The sequence below is a fragment of the Portunus trituberculatus genome, chromosome 23, assembly GCF_017591435.1.
Source record: "Portunus trituberculatus isolate SZX2019 chromosome 23, ASM1759143v1, whole genome shotgun sequence".
Classification (NCBI taxonomy): domain Eukaryota; kingdom Metazoa; phylum Arthropoda; class Malacostraca; order Decapoda; family Portunidae; genus Portunus; species Portunus trituberculatus.
Window position 1 is genome coordinate 14,415,820 of NC_059277.1, and position 17,500 is coordinate 14,433,319.

Here is a 17,500-nt window from a genome sequence, read left to right on the forward strand (position 1 = left end):
AGAATGAATATGGAAACGCGTCATGGTACTCAAGGGGTTAAGTGGATGGCGAGTGAATGCTTGGTGGAGTAAGATGGAAGAAAGCTAGGTCTTGCTTGACAACAGGTGGAAAAACTAAGATGAGAAATGTACGTAAGGTGGATTGAAGAGAGCAGATGCCACGTGGAGCAGGACCCTATTATGTGGAGTAGTGGATTAGGGACAGGATGAATGGAAGTAGATTTCACATAGTAGTTTGATGGAGCGGTGGATGAGAGGTGGACAGGGGACAGTAAGTGGATGAAGAATGTAGGTAAACAGAAGCCTTTGTATGTGGAAGAGGGGTTAGGAGGGCGCTGTAAAAAGAGGTGGTGGACTGGAAGAGAAAGCGTTAGTAGGGTGAGGTATGGAAGAAAAGAAGAAAGATGGGAATGACAATAATGATGGTGATGGACAAGAATAGGGAAGATGAGATGTTGAAACGAAATGAGAAGAAAAATAAAAAAAAAAAAAATGAAAAGGAGGAGGAAAATGAAAAAAGTGAGGTGAAAGTAGAAAAAATGAAAAGGAGAATAAAAAATGCTTAGAAGTTTGAAAAAAAAAAAAGGAGGACAAAGATGAGGAGGACAAAAAGGAGAAATAAGAAGAGAAAGATACGGGTACAAAAAATAAGGAAGAAGAGTGACATCACCAACACCACCACGTAACACAACACAACACAACACAAAGTCACACCTCACACATAACACACAAGCCTCGTCTCTTAGCTAGCATGAAGACAAACAGACAGGTAGATAGATAGATAGATATTGGATAGATACATAAATAGAGATAGATACTTTATTACCCACACCAGAAATAAGATAAGCGTACACATTAAAGTATAGATCATAAAAAAACACCAAGACAAATTCCATACAAGTTTTATTCGTTGTTCCTTCGCTGAGCACTGCGTTTTCAGAATCTCTTTACTGGCTCACTATAACTATTTTCAAAGACCACAGAGAGGATAAACCACATTCTAAAAAGCGTTTCTCCCGTTAGTTATAAAGAAAACTTTATCAGTCACTACAGCCATAATAAAAAAAAAAAAAACACTTGTAACTTCCTAAACACGTGTAGCTTCACCTAGAACTATTTTCAAAGACCATGGAGATGATAACCACGTCCTGAAAAACGTTTCTCTCATTTGTAATATAGAAAACTTGTTAATCAGTTTCTAGAACCATAAAAAAAAACAGCCTAAAAAACGCGTGTGACTTCACAGAAAACCGCGTTCTTAAAAGCGTTTCTCCAATTAGTAATATAGAGAACTTAATAGTCAATCACTAGAACCACAAAAAAAAGTTTAAAAATACGTGTAACTTCACATAGAACTATTTACAAAGACCAAAGAGATGATTGATCACATTCTTAAAAGCGTTTCTACCACTAGTAATATATATAAAAAAAAAAAAAACTTGTTAATCAGCCACGAGAACCATAAAAAGCAGTCTTAAAAATACGTGTAACCTCACATAGAACTATTTACAAACACCATTGAGATGATTGACCACGTTTTTAAAAGCGTTTCTGCCGCTAGTAATATAGAAAACTTGTTAATCAACCACTAGAACCATAAAAAAAAAATCTTCAAACGCGCGAAACTTCAGCCACAACCTTTTGAAAATAATGGAGTGGGTCCCACAAGTCCTTCAGAATATGGTGTACAGTTTGTCCGGAAGGTTAATGCTTCTGGCGAGAATCCGTCACGCGGGAAGCGATTAGGGAAGTTAAAAGCGCCTTCGCAGGAAATAGGCAAGAGTTTGAGGCGACTGTAATTTGCCTTTATAAGCCCGTGAAAGCGATAGATTGCTGGTGTCACGAGGAGAGTGGGTGTCATAAATAAAGACTGACTGAAAGAGAGAGAGAGAGAGAGAGAGAGAGAGAGAGAGAGAGAGAGGGATGAGGGAGAGGGATGGAGGGAGGGAGGAAGAGGAAGGAGAGAATATTTCTTATAAAATGCTTGCACAGAGAGAGAGAGAGAGAGAGAGAGAGAGAGAGAGAGAGAGAGAGAGAGAGAGAGATGGGTGAGGGAGAGGGATGAGGGAGGAGGAGAGGGAGAGAATATTCCTTATAGAATGCTTGCACAGAGAGAGAGAGAGAGAGAGAGAGAGAGAGAGAGAGAGAGAGAGAGAGAGAGAGAGAGAGAGAGAGAGAGAGAGAGAGAGAGAGAGAGAGAGAGAGAGAGAGAGAGAGAGAGAGTATTCCTCGTAAAATGGTTGTTACTTGTGTGCCTTGCGAATCACGGGTTTAGATGAAGTGCAGGGACTAAGGGTCTGCTGCTGCTGTCTGCCCCTTCCTTGGTGCTCCTTTGTGTTCCCCCAGATTAACCAGGGTGTTATAGTCCTACTCTAAAATGGCTCCTGGGTCTATAGTCCTTGTACTCTAAAATGGCTTCTGGGTCTATAGTCTTACTCTAAAATGGCTCCTGGGTCTATAGTCTTTCTACTCTAAAATGGCTCCTGGCTCTATAGTCTTACTCTAAAATGGCTCCTGGGCCTTGGGCTGAGAGATTCACCCATGTTACAGTGACTTTTAAAATGGCTGCTGCATCTTTAATCCTTCTACTTTAAAATGGCTCCTGGGTCTATAGTCTTTCTACTCTAAAATGGCTCCTGCATCTATAGGCCTTCTACTCTAAAATGGCTCCAGGGTCTTGGGCTAAGAGGTTTACCCATGTTCCAGCCACTTTTCTTGCCTCCCAACCCACCTGCTCTTGCTTTTTCTCTGCTTTACTGTGAACTATACGTTGCAGGTACGATATGTATGTGTGTATATATGTATTTATGTATGCCTGTTTATGTATGTATGGATATATGCATAGTACGGAGCGAATACGGAGGTTTTTGAAATAAGGTAAATTTGAGTGAGGATGACACGGTGGGTGGTGGCGGCCATGCGTGCTTTGGGGTCCGAGGGGTCTCCAATCGCACGGGTTCGAATCCTGTCCACGGTCCGAGTGTAGGTTGGGCTTCCTCACTCGGGGCAACGGTTTCTAGCGGGTGGGCTTTGAGATAGGAGGTACCCCGAAAAGTATCCCCTTTAGCCCATAAATTTCCTTGAAAAGCCCACATAGTATATAAAAAAAAAAAGAGGCGCCGTCACGTTTGGACCCGATGGCTTCCCTTCATTTTTTTTTTTTTTATTCCTCATTAAGCCTCTCCACCTTCCTTCAACCGCTGCGAGTCACGTAATCTTGGCTAATTCAGGTTTCTCCAAGTCACCTGATCTGCACAAGTCACCCACCGCTACCTTTGCTCACCTGCGGATTACTTGCAGTGATCTGTAGGCGCACTAAGTCACCTCGTGTTAGGTAAAGCCTGCCATCTCCCATCAGTCACTCGTTTGCCTTGGTTTCCCTCGGCCATGGAAACATTCTCCACGTGTTTCATAAGTCGTCTGTAGTTTTTGTAGATAGTGTGTTCAATGCTGTATTTTTTTTTTTTTTCGTGTTTTACTAATGCCATGGTTTCTTTCATTTATTTTTTTATTTGTTTATTTATTTTTTTTTCCATATGTTGTCTTTAGTATTCATCCTTGAGTTGCCTTTTATGTTATGTTTGTCTTATCTTTTTTTGCACCGTCATGATTAATGATGATAATAATGATAATGTTCAATCTACGAATTTTTGTATGGGGATATTGATCTCTCTCTCTCTCTCTCTCTCTCTCTCTCTCTCTCTCTCTCTCTCTCTCTCTCTCTCTCTCTCTCTCTCTCTCTCTCTCTGTCCCACACTTCCCTTTCTCCTCTTCATTCCACCTCCGCTTGCCACCCTCTCGCCACCTCCACCTCCACCCAGAGACGAGGCGGAAGGTGGAGGATTAGGAGTCGCTCAGGTGAAAGAAGGTATTGTCCAACCTGTGTCACTTTTATGCCTCACCTGTGTTGTTGGCTTACCTGTGTTACCTTATCTGTAATGAATCTACCTACCTTTTATGGCTTGACGGTATTCTCTCTCTCTCTCTCTCTCTCTCTCTCTCTCTCTCTCTCTCTCTCTCTCTCTCTCTCTCTCTCTCTCTCTCTCTCTCTCTCTCTCATCCGATGTCCTTATAGGGAGAAAGAGAGAGGGGGGAAGGAGGGGTTGTAGTAATATTAGATAGAAAACGCTGGAGATATTTTGGTTTTATTGTGTTTGGGGGGAGTTGGTTGGGAGAGGAGAGAACCAGGTGTGTTGTGTTGGGGAGGGGAAGGGCTGGGGAGGTGCGATTTTATGGTGACACTCGTGATGAAGGTACTGACGCAGGGATACACGCGCCCCCGCCCCACCCTCTCCTTTCCACCGCACCACCACCACCACCCAGCCCAGCACCAGCCTTACCGTCTCCCCTCCCCCTTCTCTCCGCCTTCCCATCCTAGCTGTCAAAGATTGGGGGCATAGTGGGGAGAGGGAGACGAGTGGGTGACCTTGGCCGTTAAGTAATTGTCAGTTAAGGTGGGGAAGATAATTAAAACAGGAATAGAATATGAAAAAAAAATAAAGAAAATGATAAATGAAAGGAAAGGGGAGAAAATGCATGAGAATTTCAGAAAAGAAGAAAGGAAAGAAGAATAATTGCACAAGGGGAAGTTAGAGAAGGTGGAAGAGGAGGGGGAGGAGGAGGAAGAGGAGAAGAAAGATGGAAGATTGACACGGAAAACATAGATGCAAAAGAAGAATGGTTAAGAGAAAAGAAGGAAGGAAAGATGAATAAGAAGAAAATTGTCAAGAAAGCGAGAAAAGGGAGAAGGAAAATATAGAAAAGAAAATGAAAAGCAGAAAAGGAGGAGAAAGAAGAAAAGGAAAGGAATATGAAATGCAGAAATAGAATAACAGAAACGGAGGAGGAGAAGAATATAGAAGAATGAAATGTAGAAAACAGAAGAGGAAGAGAAGGAAAGAAATGAAGAAGATGGAATAAGAGGAAAATAGAAGAGGAAATGAAAATAAAATAAAATAACAGCAAGAGGAAGAGAAGAAAGAAAATAGAAAAGAAAATGAAATGCATAAGGAAAAAGAGGCGAAAATAAAAAAATGGAAAAGGAAATGTAAAAAGAGAATAACAGCAAGAGGAAGAGAAGAAATAAAATGGAAAAGAAGAAAGTGAAATGCAGAAGGAAAAAAGGAAGAGGTGGTGGAGGAGACGCTGTAACCTGAGCTTGGTGACGTCACAAGGTTGACCTGAGAGATAACCAAGTGAGCGTCGGCAAAGCTTCTTATTTCCCTGTAACGACCCGCTCAGGAACCACCACCACCACCACCACCACCACCACCACCACCACCAATTTACTCTCTAAATAAAAGAAAAGGGTGTGGAAAAAAAGGAGTTTGATTTTTATTTATTTTTTTTTTTTATGAAAAGTAAATATAGATTAATAAAACTTTACATTAAAATAAAAAAAGACAAAACGAAATGCAATGAAAATTAATAAAAAGACAGAAAAGGAGAGAATAATCAAGACCTTAACTGTAATACAAATATGAGAGAGAGAGAGAGAGAGAGAGAGAGAGAGAGAGAGAGAGAGAGAGAGAGAGAGAGAGAGAGAGAGAGAGAGAGAGAGAGAGAGTTTAGCCTTTTGCATAGACGGTGTGTGTGTGTGTGTGTGTGTGTGTGTGTGTGTGTGTGTGTGTGTGTGTGTGTGCGCGCGCGCGCATCGCCTCTTTGAACTGTCCTAGTCTGTCTTACCTGGTGCCAAGATGTCCCTAATGTGGCAAGCGTCTCTCTCTCTCTCTCTCTCTCTCTCTCTCTCTCTCTCTCTCTCTCTCTCTCTCTCTCTCTCTCTCTCTCTCTCTCGTTGATAATGATATTGTTGTTGTTGATGATTTCCTCCTCGTCCTCCTCCTCCTCCTCCTCCTCCTCCTCCTCCTCCTCCTCCTCCTCCTCCTCCTCCTCCTCCTCCTCCTCAAGTCATTATCCTCCCTCAGTTATGCCATTGAGTTTGAGAAGTCTATTCGTAGCAGCTATTTTGGAAGACTGCCTACCTTTGTATGTGTGTGTATGTACGTGTATGTGTGTGTGTGCGCGTCTCTGCCTGCCTCTGCGTCGGTCCGTCTGTCCGTGTGTCCTTGTCCTCGGTAAAATATATTAATGTTTGAAGGAGGAATGTCAACTTGGCTTAGCTTCCCTTAAGTGACACGGCCGCGGGTCTGAAATAGCTGGCCCCACCTCGCTCCATTAGGGAAAAGGTGTGTGATTTAGTGAGAGCCTGTGAGAATTTTTCCGTCCTTCCTTCCGGGTGTTAGAAGATGGGAAGAGGGAGGGACGGTGGTGGTGGTTGTGGTGGTGGTGAAGGGGAAGCGTAGATAGGTGAGGGTGTTGTGTCTTGTAATGTGTGTGTGTGTGTATGTGTGTAAGAGAGAGAGAGAGAGAGACAGACAGACAGACAGACAGACAGACAGACAGACGACAGACAGACAGACAGACAGACAAAGAGAAAGAGAGAGACAGGCAGACACACAGACAGACAGACAGACAGACACACATCCATGGTACACTGGCTAATAACTTGCGTACAAAATACACTCCAGGGTTCGATTCCCGGATCTTATGTGCCATGACAGGACTCCTTAAGTGAAGGTTTGGAATGCTTGGAGACTACTCAGTCTGGGTGGAGGGGGAGGGGAGTGTTCGTGAGAGGTGGGGGGGATAAGGATACAGTCCCCTTCTGAAACCCTCCGTAATAATATCCTTCACACCTCCACTGCCCTAGAGGAGGAGGAGGGAGGGAGGAGGAGGAGGAGGAGGAGGAGAAGGAGGAAAAAACAAGGTCAGATAGTATGAAGGAGAAATGTATAGGAAATAAGATGATAAATTGTGATAAGAGGAGGTGAAGGAAGAGTATGAATATGAGAAGAGATGAAGGGAGAGTTGAGAAATAATAAGAAAAAAGAGGAGGAAGAGGAGGATGTGAAATGCAGGAGTAGAAAGGATAACAAGGAGGAGGAGGAGGAGAAGGAAAAGAAGGAACAGGAGGGGAAGCAGGTGGTGGTGAACAAGAGAGAGAGAGAGAGAGAGAGAGAGAGAGAGAGAGAGAGATAACAGAAAGGAAGCAAGAGAAGTATAAGAATCGAAATTAGAAAAATAATTATAATGATGATGAAGGAGATGGAGGTGGAGGAGAAGGAGGATGTGAACAAGAAAATGAGAGAGAAAAAAAAGAAACGAGATCACAAAGGAAGCAGGAGAGAATCAGAAAAAAAAAAAAAACATAATGAAGGAGGAGGAGGAGGAGGAGGAGGAGGATTAGCGGGAGAAGGATCTTGCCTCTCCCCAGCAGGAGGTGAGGCCGCCTGATGCCTGGCTGAGTGGCGCCCCTGTGCTGCCCTGCTGTCCGCTCTGCTGACTCATGCTCGCCACTCCCCGGGGCGCGGCACTGGGACGGCTGTCTCTCTGGGCTGTGTTCTGAAGCGCCTCACGTCCTCAACGTACTCCAGCTGCCTCTGCTCAAAGGTGTTCGTGTTGAAAGTCGTTGCTAGAGATACTTCGTCAAAAAAAAAAAAAAAAAAAAAGAAGAAAGAAAGAAAGAAAGAAAATACTCCATACACACCTACTAGTCATCTGTGTGGTCTCAGAAAATAGCTACAAAGTTATGCACAGTTTGAAGGGCTGGTGGCAATTGACTTGTTACTTTGCATTGCCAGTCGGGAAAACACTTTTGACAATCTCTCTAATCTTCCGCGTGGCGTTCCAACAAACTGTCGCCTAAGTTATCCACATCTGGAAATACGTTGTTGTGATGCCAGTGATAGTTGGCTAGTTAGTTTGTTTTGCTTGTCAGGGAAACGCTCCTCATATTGATTAGTTTTTCACGTTGCGTTGGAAAATAGCTCGTTAGAATTGTTCACGTTTTGAAAGTTATTCTGTTGATAGTAGTGATAGTTGATTGAGATGTCGGCGTTCTGTAAGTCAGAAAACCACAAATGATAACCTGACTAAATACTTGTAACTAATTATCCACATATTGAAAGGCGTTCATATGATGCTATTGGTAGTTAATAGGGAACTCTACATTAATAGTGATCAAGGACGCTGTTTCATTAATGAGAAAACCGCTCCTTTGAAAGCTAATAATCTACGGAGCCTTGAAAAATAGTTCTAGTCATAATCAGTCACTCACAGTTTGGTGGGCGTTCACACACAGTAATAGTTAATTAAGGACTCTTCATCAGAAAAAACACTCCTTAGTAGTTGGCCGATCACATACGTAGCCTTGGAAAACAGTTCTGGCGGGGCAACAAAGCGTTTAAGTTTACGAACCCGAGCATTTATCCCGCCAGCAGCAAGGAGGAGGCGGGGCGGCGTGTTTGGCAGCAGTCACCTTTGGGGCGCAGCGGGAGACTACAGCAGGCGCCCCTCGACCCGGTATGTGCAGGGCAGCCTTCAGAAACCCTCAGAAGCCTTCAGTTCAGGTTCCGGCAGCAGAATGAAAGAGTGAACGCGTCTGTTTATCAAGATGGAAAAGCTGAATGCAAACATTAGCATTGGAGCGTCGCCAGAACAGGTGCTCACGACACGCTCAGGTGCGCAGAGGGTGGGAGCATGGCAGGGATTGATGCGCCAATGCTCCGCCTTGCCCTGCTCGCCGCGGATGTCAAGGAATGGGCGACGTGTGGGTGTGGAGCATAGGGAGGAGGATGTGGGTGGTGGGGGTGGAGATTGAGATTGGGGAGGTATGTAAAGCTGCCACGTAGGAAGAAAGGGTGAAGGAGAGGTGTTCTGGTGAAAAAAAGGGCTAAATAGGGAGGTGTTCTGTGCGGAGAAGGATGAATGGGGAGGTGTTCTGTTAAAAAAAAGTAGGTAAAATAGGAAGTAGTGAAGGGGTGGTGTTCTGGTGAAATAAGGGATAGATAGGGTGTTGTTCTGTGAGGAGAAGGGTAAATGGGAGGTGTTCTGGTGAAGTAAAGGCAAAATAGGGAGAAATGAAGGGAAAAGTTCTGGTGAAAAGAGATACATAGGTAGGTGTTCTGTGGGGAGCAGTGGAGGGGAGATGTTCTGGTGAAATAAAAGGATGAATAGGGAGGTGTTCTGTGGGGAGGGAGGGGTGACGGAGAGGTGTCAGTGGGTAGGAATGGGTGAAGGGATGTGTGTTATCAGGGAGAAAGTAATGGGTAAAGGTTTGAGAGAGAGAGAGAGAGAGAGAGAGAGAGAGAGAGAGAGAGAGAGAGAGAGAGACTTATCGTGAATAGGGCTGTGTTGGGGAGGAATGGGGAGTGAATTAAGGTGTATTAATGCATAAATTTTAGGGAATAGTGTTCAGAATATGCATTTCAGGATATATATACGACTTAAATTCAAAGCTAATAACAAGACCAAGGGTTAAGAAAATGAAAAAAAGGAAATACTTGGTGAAATTTGCATCTGATTTGTATTCTTGTTTTCTTGTTTTTGTTCTTTTTATTTTCTTTGCAATTTGTGTTACCTGTGCACTAATTCATTGTTTTCTTCTTCCTCCACAGGTAAGTGTTGAGAAGACTTGTGGTTGCCGCCCGTGTGTCTGTGTGTGTAAGTATTCATTTTCTCCTCCTTCTTCTTCTTCTTCTTCTTCTTCTTCTTCTTCTTCTTCTTCTTCTTCTTCTTCTTCTTCTTCTTCTTCTTCTTCTTCTTCTTCTTCTTCTTCTTCTTCTTCTTCTTCTTCTTCTTCTTCTTCTTCTTCTTCTTCTTCTTCTTCTTCTTCTTCTTCTTCTTCTTCTTCTTCTTCTTCTTCTTCTTCTTCTTCTTCTTCTTCTTCTTCTTCTTCTTCTTCTTCTTCTTCTTCTTCTTCTTCTCTTCTTCTTCTTCTTCATTCTTCTTCTTCTTCTTCTTCTTTTCTTCTCCTCCTCCTCCTCCTCCTCCTCCTCCTCCTCCTCCTCCTCCTCCTCCTCCTCCTCCTCCTCCTCCTCCTCCTCCTACTCCTCCTCCTACTACTACTACTACTACTACTACTACTACTACTACTACTACTACTACTCCCTCCTCTTTCTCCTCTTCCACTTTCCTTTATCTTTTTTCGTAAGTAGTCCTTCTCTTCCTTCTTTTACTACCACCACCACCACCACTACTACCACGACCACTCTTATTATGTTTTCCTCCTCCTCCTCCTCCTCCTCCTCCTCCTCCTCCTCCTCCTCCCAGTGAGCCAGTATTCATAATCGCCAGGGTTCGCATCCCGCCTGTCAGTTGTTCGCCGCCTGTGCACGTGAGAAAATGCCGCCGCGTCCCGCTGGCAAAAAGAAAAGGGGAAAAAGGTCGCATGCTCTCCATTCCTAGCGACTCTCTCTCTCTCTCTCTCTCTCTCTCTCTCTCTCTCTCTCTCTCTCTCTCTCTCTCTCTCTCTCTCTCTCTCTCTCTCTCTCTCTCTCTCATCATGTGAATTTATGGCAGCAGGAATATTGTTACTATTTTTCGATACTGTAATATTCTTGATATATATTCCTTTTCTCCTCCTCCTCCTCCTCCTCCTCCTCCTCCTCCTCCTCCTCCTCCTCCTCCTCCTCCTCCTCCTCCTCCTCCTCCTCCTCCTCCTCCTCCTCCTCCTCCTCCTCCTCCTCCTCCTCCTCCTCCTCCTCCTCCTCCTCCTCCTCCTCCTCGGGTTACTCGTGCAAATCATGTAATTTGAGAGAAATCCCAAAGGCGGGGGAGAGAGTGGCTGTCACGTCTGTACCCTTCAGAAGAGAGAGAGAGAGAGAGAGAGAGAGAGAGAGAGAGAGAGAGAGAGAGAGAGAGAGGTCGAACAGTAATAAGAAAAAGGTCGCTGCAGTGAATAGAGAGAGAGAGAGAGAGAGAGAGAGAGAGAGAGAGAGAGAGAGAGAGAGAGATGCTGAAGGCGACTGGTATGAAAGACAGGTGTTTGAGGCGACAGGTGAATAGTTGGACATGGTAAGAGACAAGTTTTGTTTAGGACAGGCAGGTGTATGACTAGACAGGTTAAGGGAAGGTGTGTCAGGTGTGTGTTGAACAGATATTTGAATTGACAGATGTGTAAATGTGGAAATGGATAGGTGTTGGAGGGACAGATGTGCAAATGGAAAAATGTGGAAATGTACAGATCTCTAAATTGACAGGTGTTTGAGTGGACAGTTGATTAAAATGGAGAGATAGGAAGATATTTGATAACAGATGTATATATAGACAGTTATAAAATACAGGTAGAAAGGTAGACAGGTAAATAGATAACATGTGATGCAGTAAGCAAGAATGTCTTATATGAACAGGTATTTAGATTAAGGTTTGCTAATTGACAGGAATGGGACAGTTATGTAGATAGACAGGTATATAAGACTGATAATACAGATAAACAGGTGAACTAATGGACAGATACAAGAGACAGGTATATGAATAGGAAGACACATAGACACAAAGGGATGAGAGGGACGGACACAGATTGAAAGATACATAAACAAACAGGTAAACAGATAAATAGATGCATAAATAGACAGATACATAGACAGATAGATGTACCAATAGGTATATATGAGAGAAATAAGTAGACAAACATGCATAAATGAATAGATACATAGATTAACCGATGCTTTAGGCTAAATGGGAAAGCAAATAGACAAACAGACACACACATGTACTAATAGGCAGGTGTGACAGACAGATGTACAAGACACGCATAGAAAACACATACACAAACCCACAGGTGTACAATTTGACAGGTATGAGAGAGGAGCAAGTGTGTGGCGGGGCAGGTCAGAGGCAAACGGGTATAATATGGCTGGACAAATATGGGTGTAGCGGGTGGCTGTGGTGGTGGTCGTGGTGGTGGCGGTGGTGGTGAGGGGACGTGGATAGACGGAGGTGGAGTGACAGGTTCCCGTGATAGTGGTGTTCGTGTCCAGGTAGGCGTTTTGACCTGGGAACGTGTAATTAAACCCTCCTTATCATCTTCACCTCTATGCTTCCCTGCCTTCTTGCCTCCCCTTGCCTCTCCTCGCCTCGCCTCGTCTCTTTCTCGTTTATCTGGTGTTACTTACCTTGTGTTGTTCTTCAATTTTTTTTATTATTTTTTTTCAGTTTGCGTTCGTTTTTCTATTGTTTTATTTTCATGTATCTTGTTTTTTTTCTGTTTCTTGTTTTTCTTTTCTGTATTTTGTAGTGTTGTTAATTTCTTGTTTTAGTTTCAGTGTTCTATGATTGCTTTTGTTTTTATTTGTTCTCTCATTTCGTTGTTTTTTTTTATTCATTTACTGTTTAATTTAATTTTCCTATTTTTTTTTTTCTGCTTGTTTAATTTCAGCTTAGCATATTTCGACTTTTCCTTTAATTTTTCTTGGTATTTCTAGGATAATTTCCATCCTTTCTCTTTTCCTTTATTTCTCTTTCTTTTTCTCTTTTTTTTCTAATATATCCTCTCCACTAATCCCTGTCTATTTTCCGTTTTCTTTTATTTTCTTTTATCTCCCCTTTTTTTTCTGTATTACCTCAGAATATATTAACATTCTCTTCCACCACCTTCCCCATTCCTTGTCTCTCCTCCCTTCCCTCTCACACACACACACACACACACACACACACACACACACACACACACACACACACACACACACACACACACACACACACACACACACACACACACACACACACACACACACCTCCTCCTCCTCCTCCTCCTCGTCATTTTTATCCTCCACTTTACTTCCTCTTCCTCCTTCCTTTCATCTTCCCCATCTTATTTACCTTTCTCTTGCCTCATCCTCTTCTTCTTCAAAACACTTATGCATTTAGTCATATATTTCTTTTCTTTTCTTTTTATTCAACGCTATATTGACTCCATTTTCTTTTCTCTCATCTCGTTATCATTTTATTCCTCATCTCCTCTTATCTTTTTTTTTTCTTCCCAGCAATTTATCAACTCCTCTCCCTACTCATCTCCCAAGAATTGTCTCCTCCCCAGTTCCTCCCCAACACTTACATACACTCCTCTCTCTCACCCCCTCAATCTCTCCATGTCTCTTCCTCTCTCCCTCCCTCTTTCTCTCTCCCTCACTCCTCTCCTTCAATTTATCTTCATCTCACTACTACTTCCTCATCTCCCAACATAGACATCCATCCCATCAGGTTCCTCTCCCCCTCTCCTCCAGTCTCCCCTCTCCCTCTCTCCCTCGTCAGGTGGTGGAGGAAGGGAAGAGGGAGAGAGAACAGGTGAGGGTGGGAGTCTTTAATTGCCTGACGGACACAGGTGAGGGATTCGGTGTCGGCGCTTACCTGTCACTCTCTCCGCCAAGTTACTGCACTTAATTGTGGCTGAGAGAGAGAGAGAGAGAGAGAGAGAGAGAGAGAGAGAGAGAGAGAGAGAGAGAGAGAGAGAGTTTTGAAGTGAAGGAGATGGATGAGGGAGGATGTAGTGAGGAAGATTGGAGGTGAATAAAAAAAAAGGCGGATGAAAGTATTTTATTGCAAGACGAGTAAGGAATAAGAAGACAGAAGAAGAAGAGGAGTAAGATGAACATGATGAGGAAGGAGGAGAAAGTAAAAAAAAAAAAAAAAAAAAGAAGGAAGAGGAATACCACCACCACCACCACCACCACCACCACCACCACCACCACCACCACTTCCAAAAACAACAACACAAAAGCAACAAACATTAAAGGGAAGAAGAGAAACAAGAATAAGAGAAAGAGGAATTGAAAGAGGAGCAGCAGAAGAGGAGAGGCAAATAAGCAGGGCGTGACCAGCAGGGGAAGGCGTGTCGTTTGGAAGGGGAAGTATTCTGTGAGCAGAGGTGACAGGGAGGCAGGGGGGGGCAGGGAATAGTGAAGGAAGGAGGGAGGGGAGGGGAAAACTGACCTATGCACTGTCTTAACCAGATTCACGTAATATAAATTTTTCTCTTCGTCTTCATTCTCTCGTTATTTTTTTTTTTATTTTTCCTTATTTTTTTTTTTTCTGAGGCAAGACAGGAATAACATCAAAAGACGAAGGAGAAGAAAGAGACGACGAAGAAGAGAACGAGGAGGAGGAGAAAGATAACAGAAGGAAGAGAAAGGAGTTACCCTGAAAATGAAGAAAGAAAGACACGATAGAGGAGGAAGAGGAAAGAAAAATAAAACAGTAATAATAATAAATAATGATAAATAAACAACGGAATAAGCAGATAAGTAATTGAAGAACGAAAACTAAGCAAAAGAATAAGAAAAAAATAGAAAATGGAGGAAAATGAGGCGAAGAGGAGGTGGAGGAGGAGGAGGAGGACTATAATAAGGAAGAGGGAAGAGAAGAGCCGCTAGTTATCTTCCTCTTGATATTTTTTGTTTGTTAGTAAGGGAGAGAGCGCCTGAGGAATCCCGGCCCCTCTTTCCTCCTCCTCCTCCTCCTCCTCCTCCTCCTCCTCCTCCTGTAGTGACAAAAAATTAATAGTGTGCTTGCTAACGTGATATACAATCCTCGCTCTCAGCTTTCCTTCACCTCATTGCCGTTCTTGCCTTTGTAATGGGCCAGTGCAGGGGACGGTGCGGGCAGGGAGATACCAGGGTCAATATTCAGAAACGCTTTGCTCTCTCACCACGACTATTTCCCAAGGCCACGGAAATTATTAGCGGGGTTTTCAAGAGTGTTTCTCCAGTTAATAATGTATAATAAATCTTGTTTCTTTGCCTCTAGAATCGTAAATACACCGTAACCCTTCAATACTGAGACATATTTTTACCTTGATTTGTGTACCATTAGACCGTTTTATTGACATTAGGAAGGGTCTCTCACCACGACTATTTTCCAAGGCCTCGGAAATTATTAGCGAGGTTTTCAAGAGTGTTTCTCCAGTTAATAATGTATAAATCTTGTCTCTCTGCCTCTAGAATCGAAATTCTAGAGATGTACCGATACCAAAATTTTGGCCGATTCCGATACCGATACTGATACTACTACTTATAGTGATTACTGCACTGGACAGCAGGATGAGTTGGTGGACGGCGAGCGTTATCAGATGGGAGGCTTTGTTTTGGGGGATGCTGTAAGTCCTTCTGAGAACGTTTGTGAAATAGGAGCAATTCTAGAAGCTTTTTGAAGCCATTTGCAAAGGTAAATTACTCAGTAATTGGAATGAATATCTTCTCAGCCTTTTGATTCTTGTCAGTTATTTTAAATTCTTACTTCATACTCCTTTAGCGACCATTTGGTCTTGTGCATTTTGATTATTAATTTTATTGACGATATTTTGGCGATCAATTGTATATATATATATATATATATATATATATATATATATATATATATATATATATATATATATATATATATATATATATATATATATATATATATATATATATATATATATATATATATATATATATATATATATATATATATATATATATATATATATATATATATATATATATATATATATATATATATATATATATATATATATATATATATATATATATATATATATATATATATATATATATATATATATATACGAAATCATTTTGTTGGATTCTCAATATCTGAAGTTTGACATTCTTAGATTATAGTTCAAAAACATAAGCTTTTCATCTGTGTGAACTTTGTGTGGGTGGAGGAGCAGCATCTGACTGAGAGACAGTGAGAATGCGTGGTGACTCATGACAGACCGTGTGACAGGATGCCGGAGTTCAGCCTATACGCGGTTCATACACGTCCAATTTAGAGGTTGTGGCTTATTACCACAGAAAACAGTATTCTATGACATGCTGTATTAATACGTATTATATTAATTTGGTATCATCAATATCTTATATCGAATATATCACTAAGTAGTAAATTCCTTTTAGGTATCGGAAGTATCGGCATAAAATAAGCCGATACCGATACCGATACCAAAAAAATGAGCCGATACCGCCGATTCCGATACCGATACCGATGCATCGGTACATCTCTAGTAAATACACTGTAACCCTTCAATACTGGGACATATTTTTACCTTGAGATTTGTGTCCGATTAAACAGTTTTATTGACATTAGGAAGGGTCTATGGAGGTCAGAAGATTAACAGCCACAGTCTTCACTATTTTAATACCCCACATGAGTTTTTTAAGATGTATAAAATCACCGAATAGTAAGCAAAAGGAATATGGAAACGTGTCATGGTACTGAAGGGGTTAAAAACTCGTAGATTTAAATAAAGCCTTTTGAAATAGTGGAGATGAAGCGCAGAGGTGATTGAGATTTTGGTGCCAGAGTGTCGATATTATGCAGTGTATAGGCGAGGTGTGTGTGTGTGTGTGTGTGTGTGTGTGTGTGTGTGTGTGTGTGTGTGTGTGTTCGTTTGTAAACAGGATTTACTACTACTACTACTACTACTACTACTACTACTACTACTACTACTACTACTACTACTACTACTACTACTACTACTACTACTACTCTAACACTATCATTATTCTATTACTATTATAATTGCTATTGTCATTATCATCATTATCATCTAGTGCGTGTATCAGTGTGTCGACTTGATAACCACGCATATTCCCGATCAATTACCATTATTATCATCATTGGTATTATTATTGCCATCATTATTATTATTGCCATCATTATTACCCTCATTATTATTCAGCGGAGTGGAGGGCAGGAATCTCAAGGGCAGAACTAGTGGGGGTAAAAACAAGGAGTGCGTCAGGCGGCGAGAGAAAATGAGATATCTCTAATCCATTACTCGGCACAATGCATCTATTTATTTATTACTCTCTCTCTCTCTCTCTCTCTCTCTCTCTCTCTCTCTCTCTCTCTCTCTCTCTCTGGGAAAGGGAAGAAGAGATAAAAAAAAGAATAGGAAGAAAGAGAGAAATAAAAAGGAAAGATGAGGAATAGGAGAAGTGAGAATAGAAAAGAAAATCGAGGAAGTGACTAAAGAAAATTACAAAAAGGAAGGAATTAAGGAAGAGAGAAAAAATATAGAATTAAAGAAAGGAAATAGGAGAATTAGGAGAAAAGACGAGAAAAAAAAATATGAGAGAGAGAGAGAGAGAGAGAGAGAGAGAGAGAGAGAGAGAGAGAGAGAGAGAGACACGAGCCCTCTACCCCTCTCCTTCCCCTCCTCCATCCCTAAAACTCCCTGCAATATGGCGCTAAGAAGGAATAAGTGCCGTGTGTTGGTGTGCGCGTCTTGTGATTGGTTGGCTGTGTTTACCCTCCACCAATCAGGAAGCAGCGCCCGAGTGGAAGAGCTGGCGTGGAGGTGATTGGGGGGCACGCGATGAGAGAGAGAGAGAGAGAGAGAGAGAGAGAGAGAGAGAGAGAGAGAGAGGTATTCTTATTTACTGCTAACCTGCCTTCCTACATCTTAACACACTTACGTGACCCTTACAATTATTACTACCGTTGTATGTATTATTACTACTATTTATTCCTCTTTACTCTCTTATCTGCCCGTCACATGTCACCTGTCTACTGTCTACCTCTTAATTATGTTCGTTCTCATCCTCCCAGAACACAGGTAGACGAAACTCGCATGTTGTTACAGACCTTTGTGACTTTGCTTTTAATCCCTTCAGTACTGGGACGGATTTTTTTTTTTTTTTTTTTTTTTTTT

The 17,500-nt window shown here is 42.0% G+C and overlaps 1 protein-coding gene across 4 annotated transcripts in view; it reads left to right on the top strand.

Annotated features, from left to right (window-relative positions):
* LOC123507929 (cAMP-dependent protein kinase catalytic subunit 1) overlaps positions 1–17,500 on the top strand; it is a 697,649-nt gene that overhangs the window by 559,963 nt on the left and 120,186 nt on the right. The window lies entirely within an intron of this gene.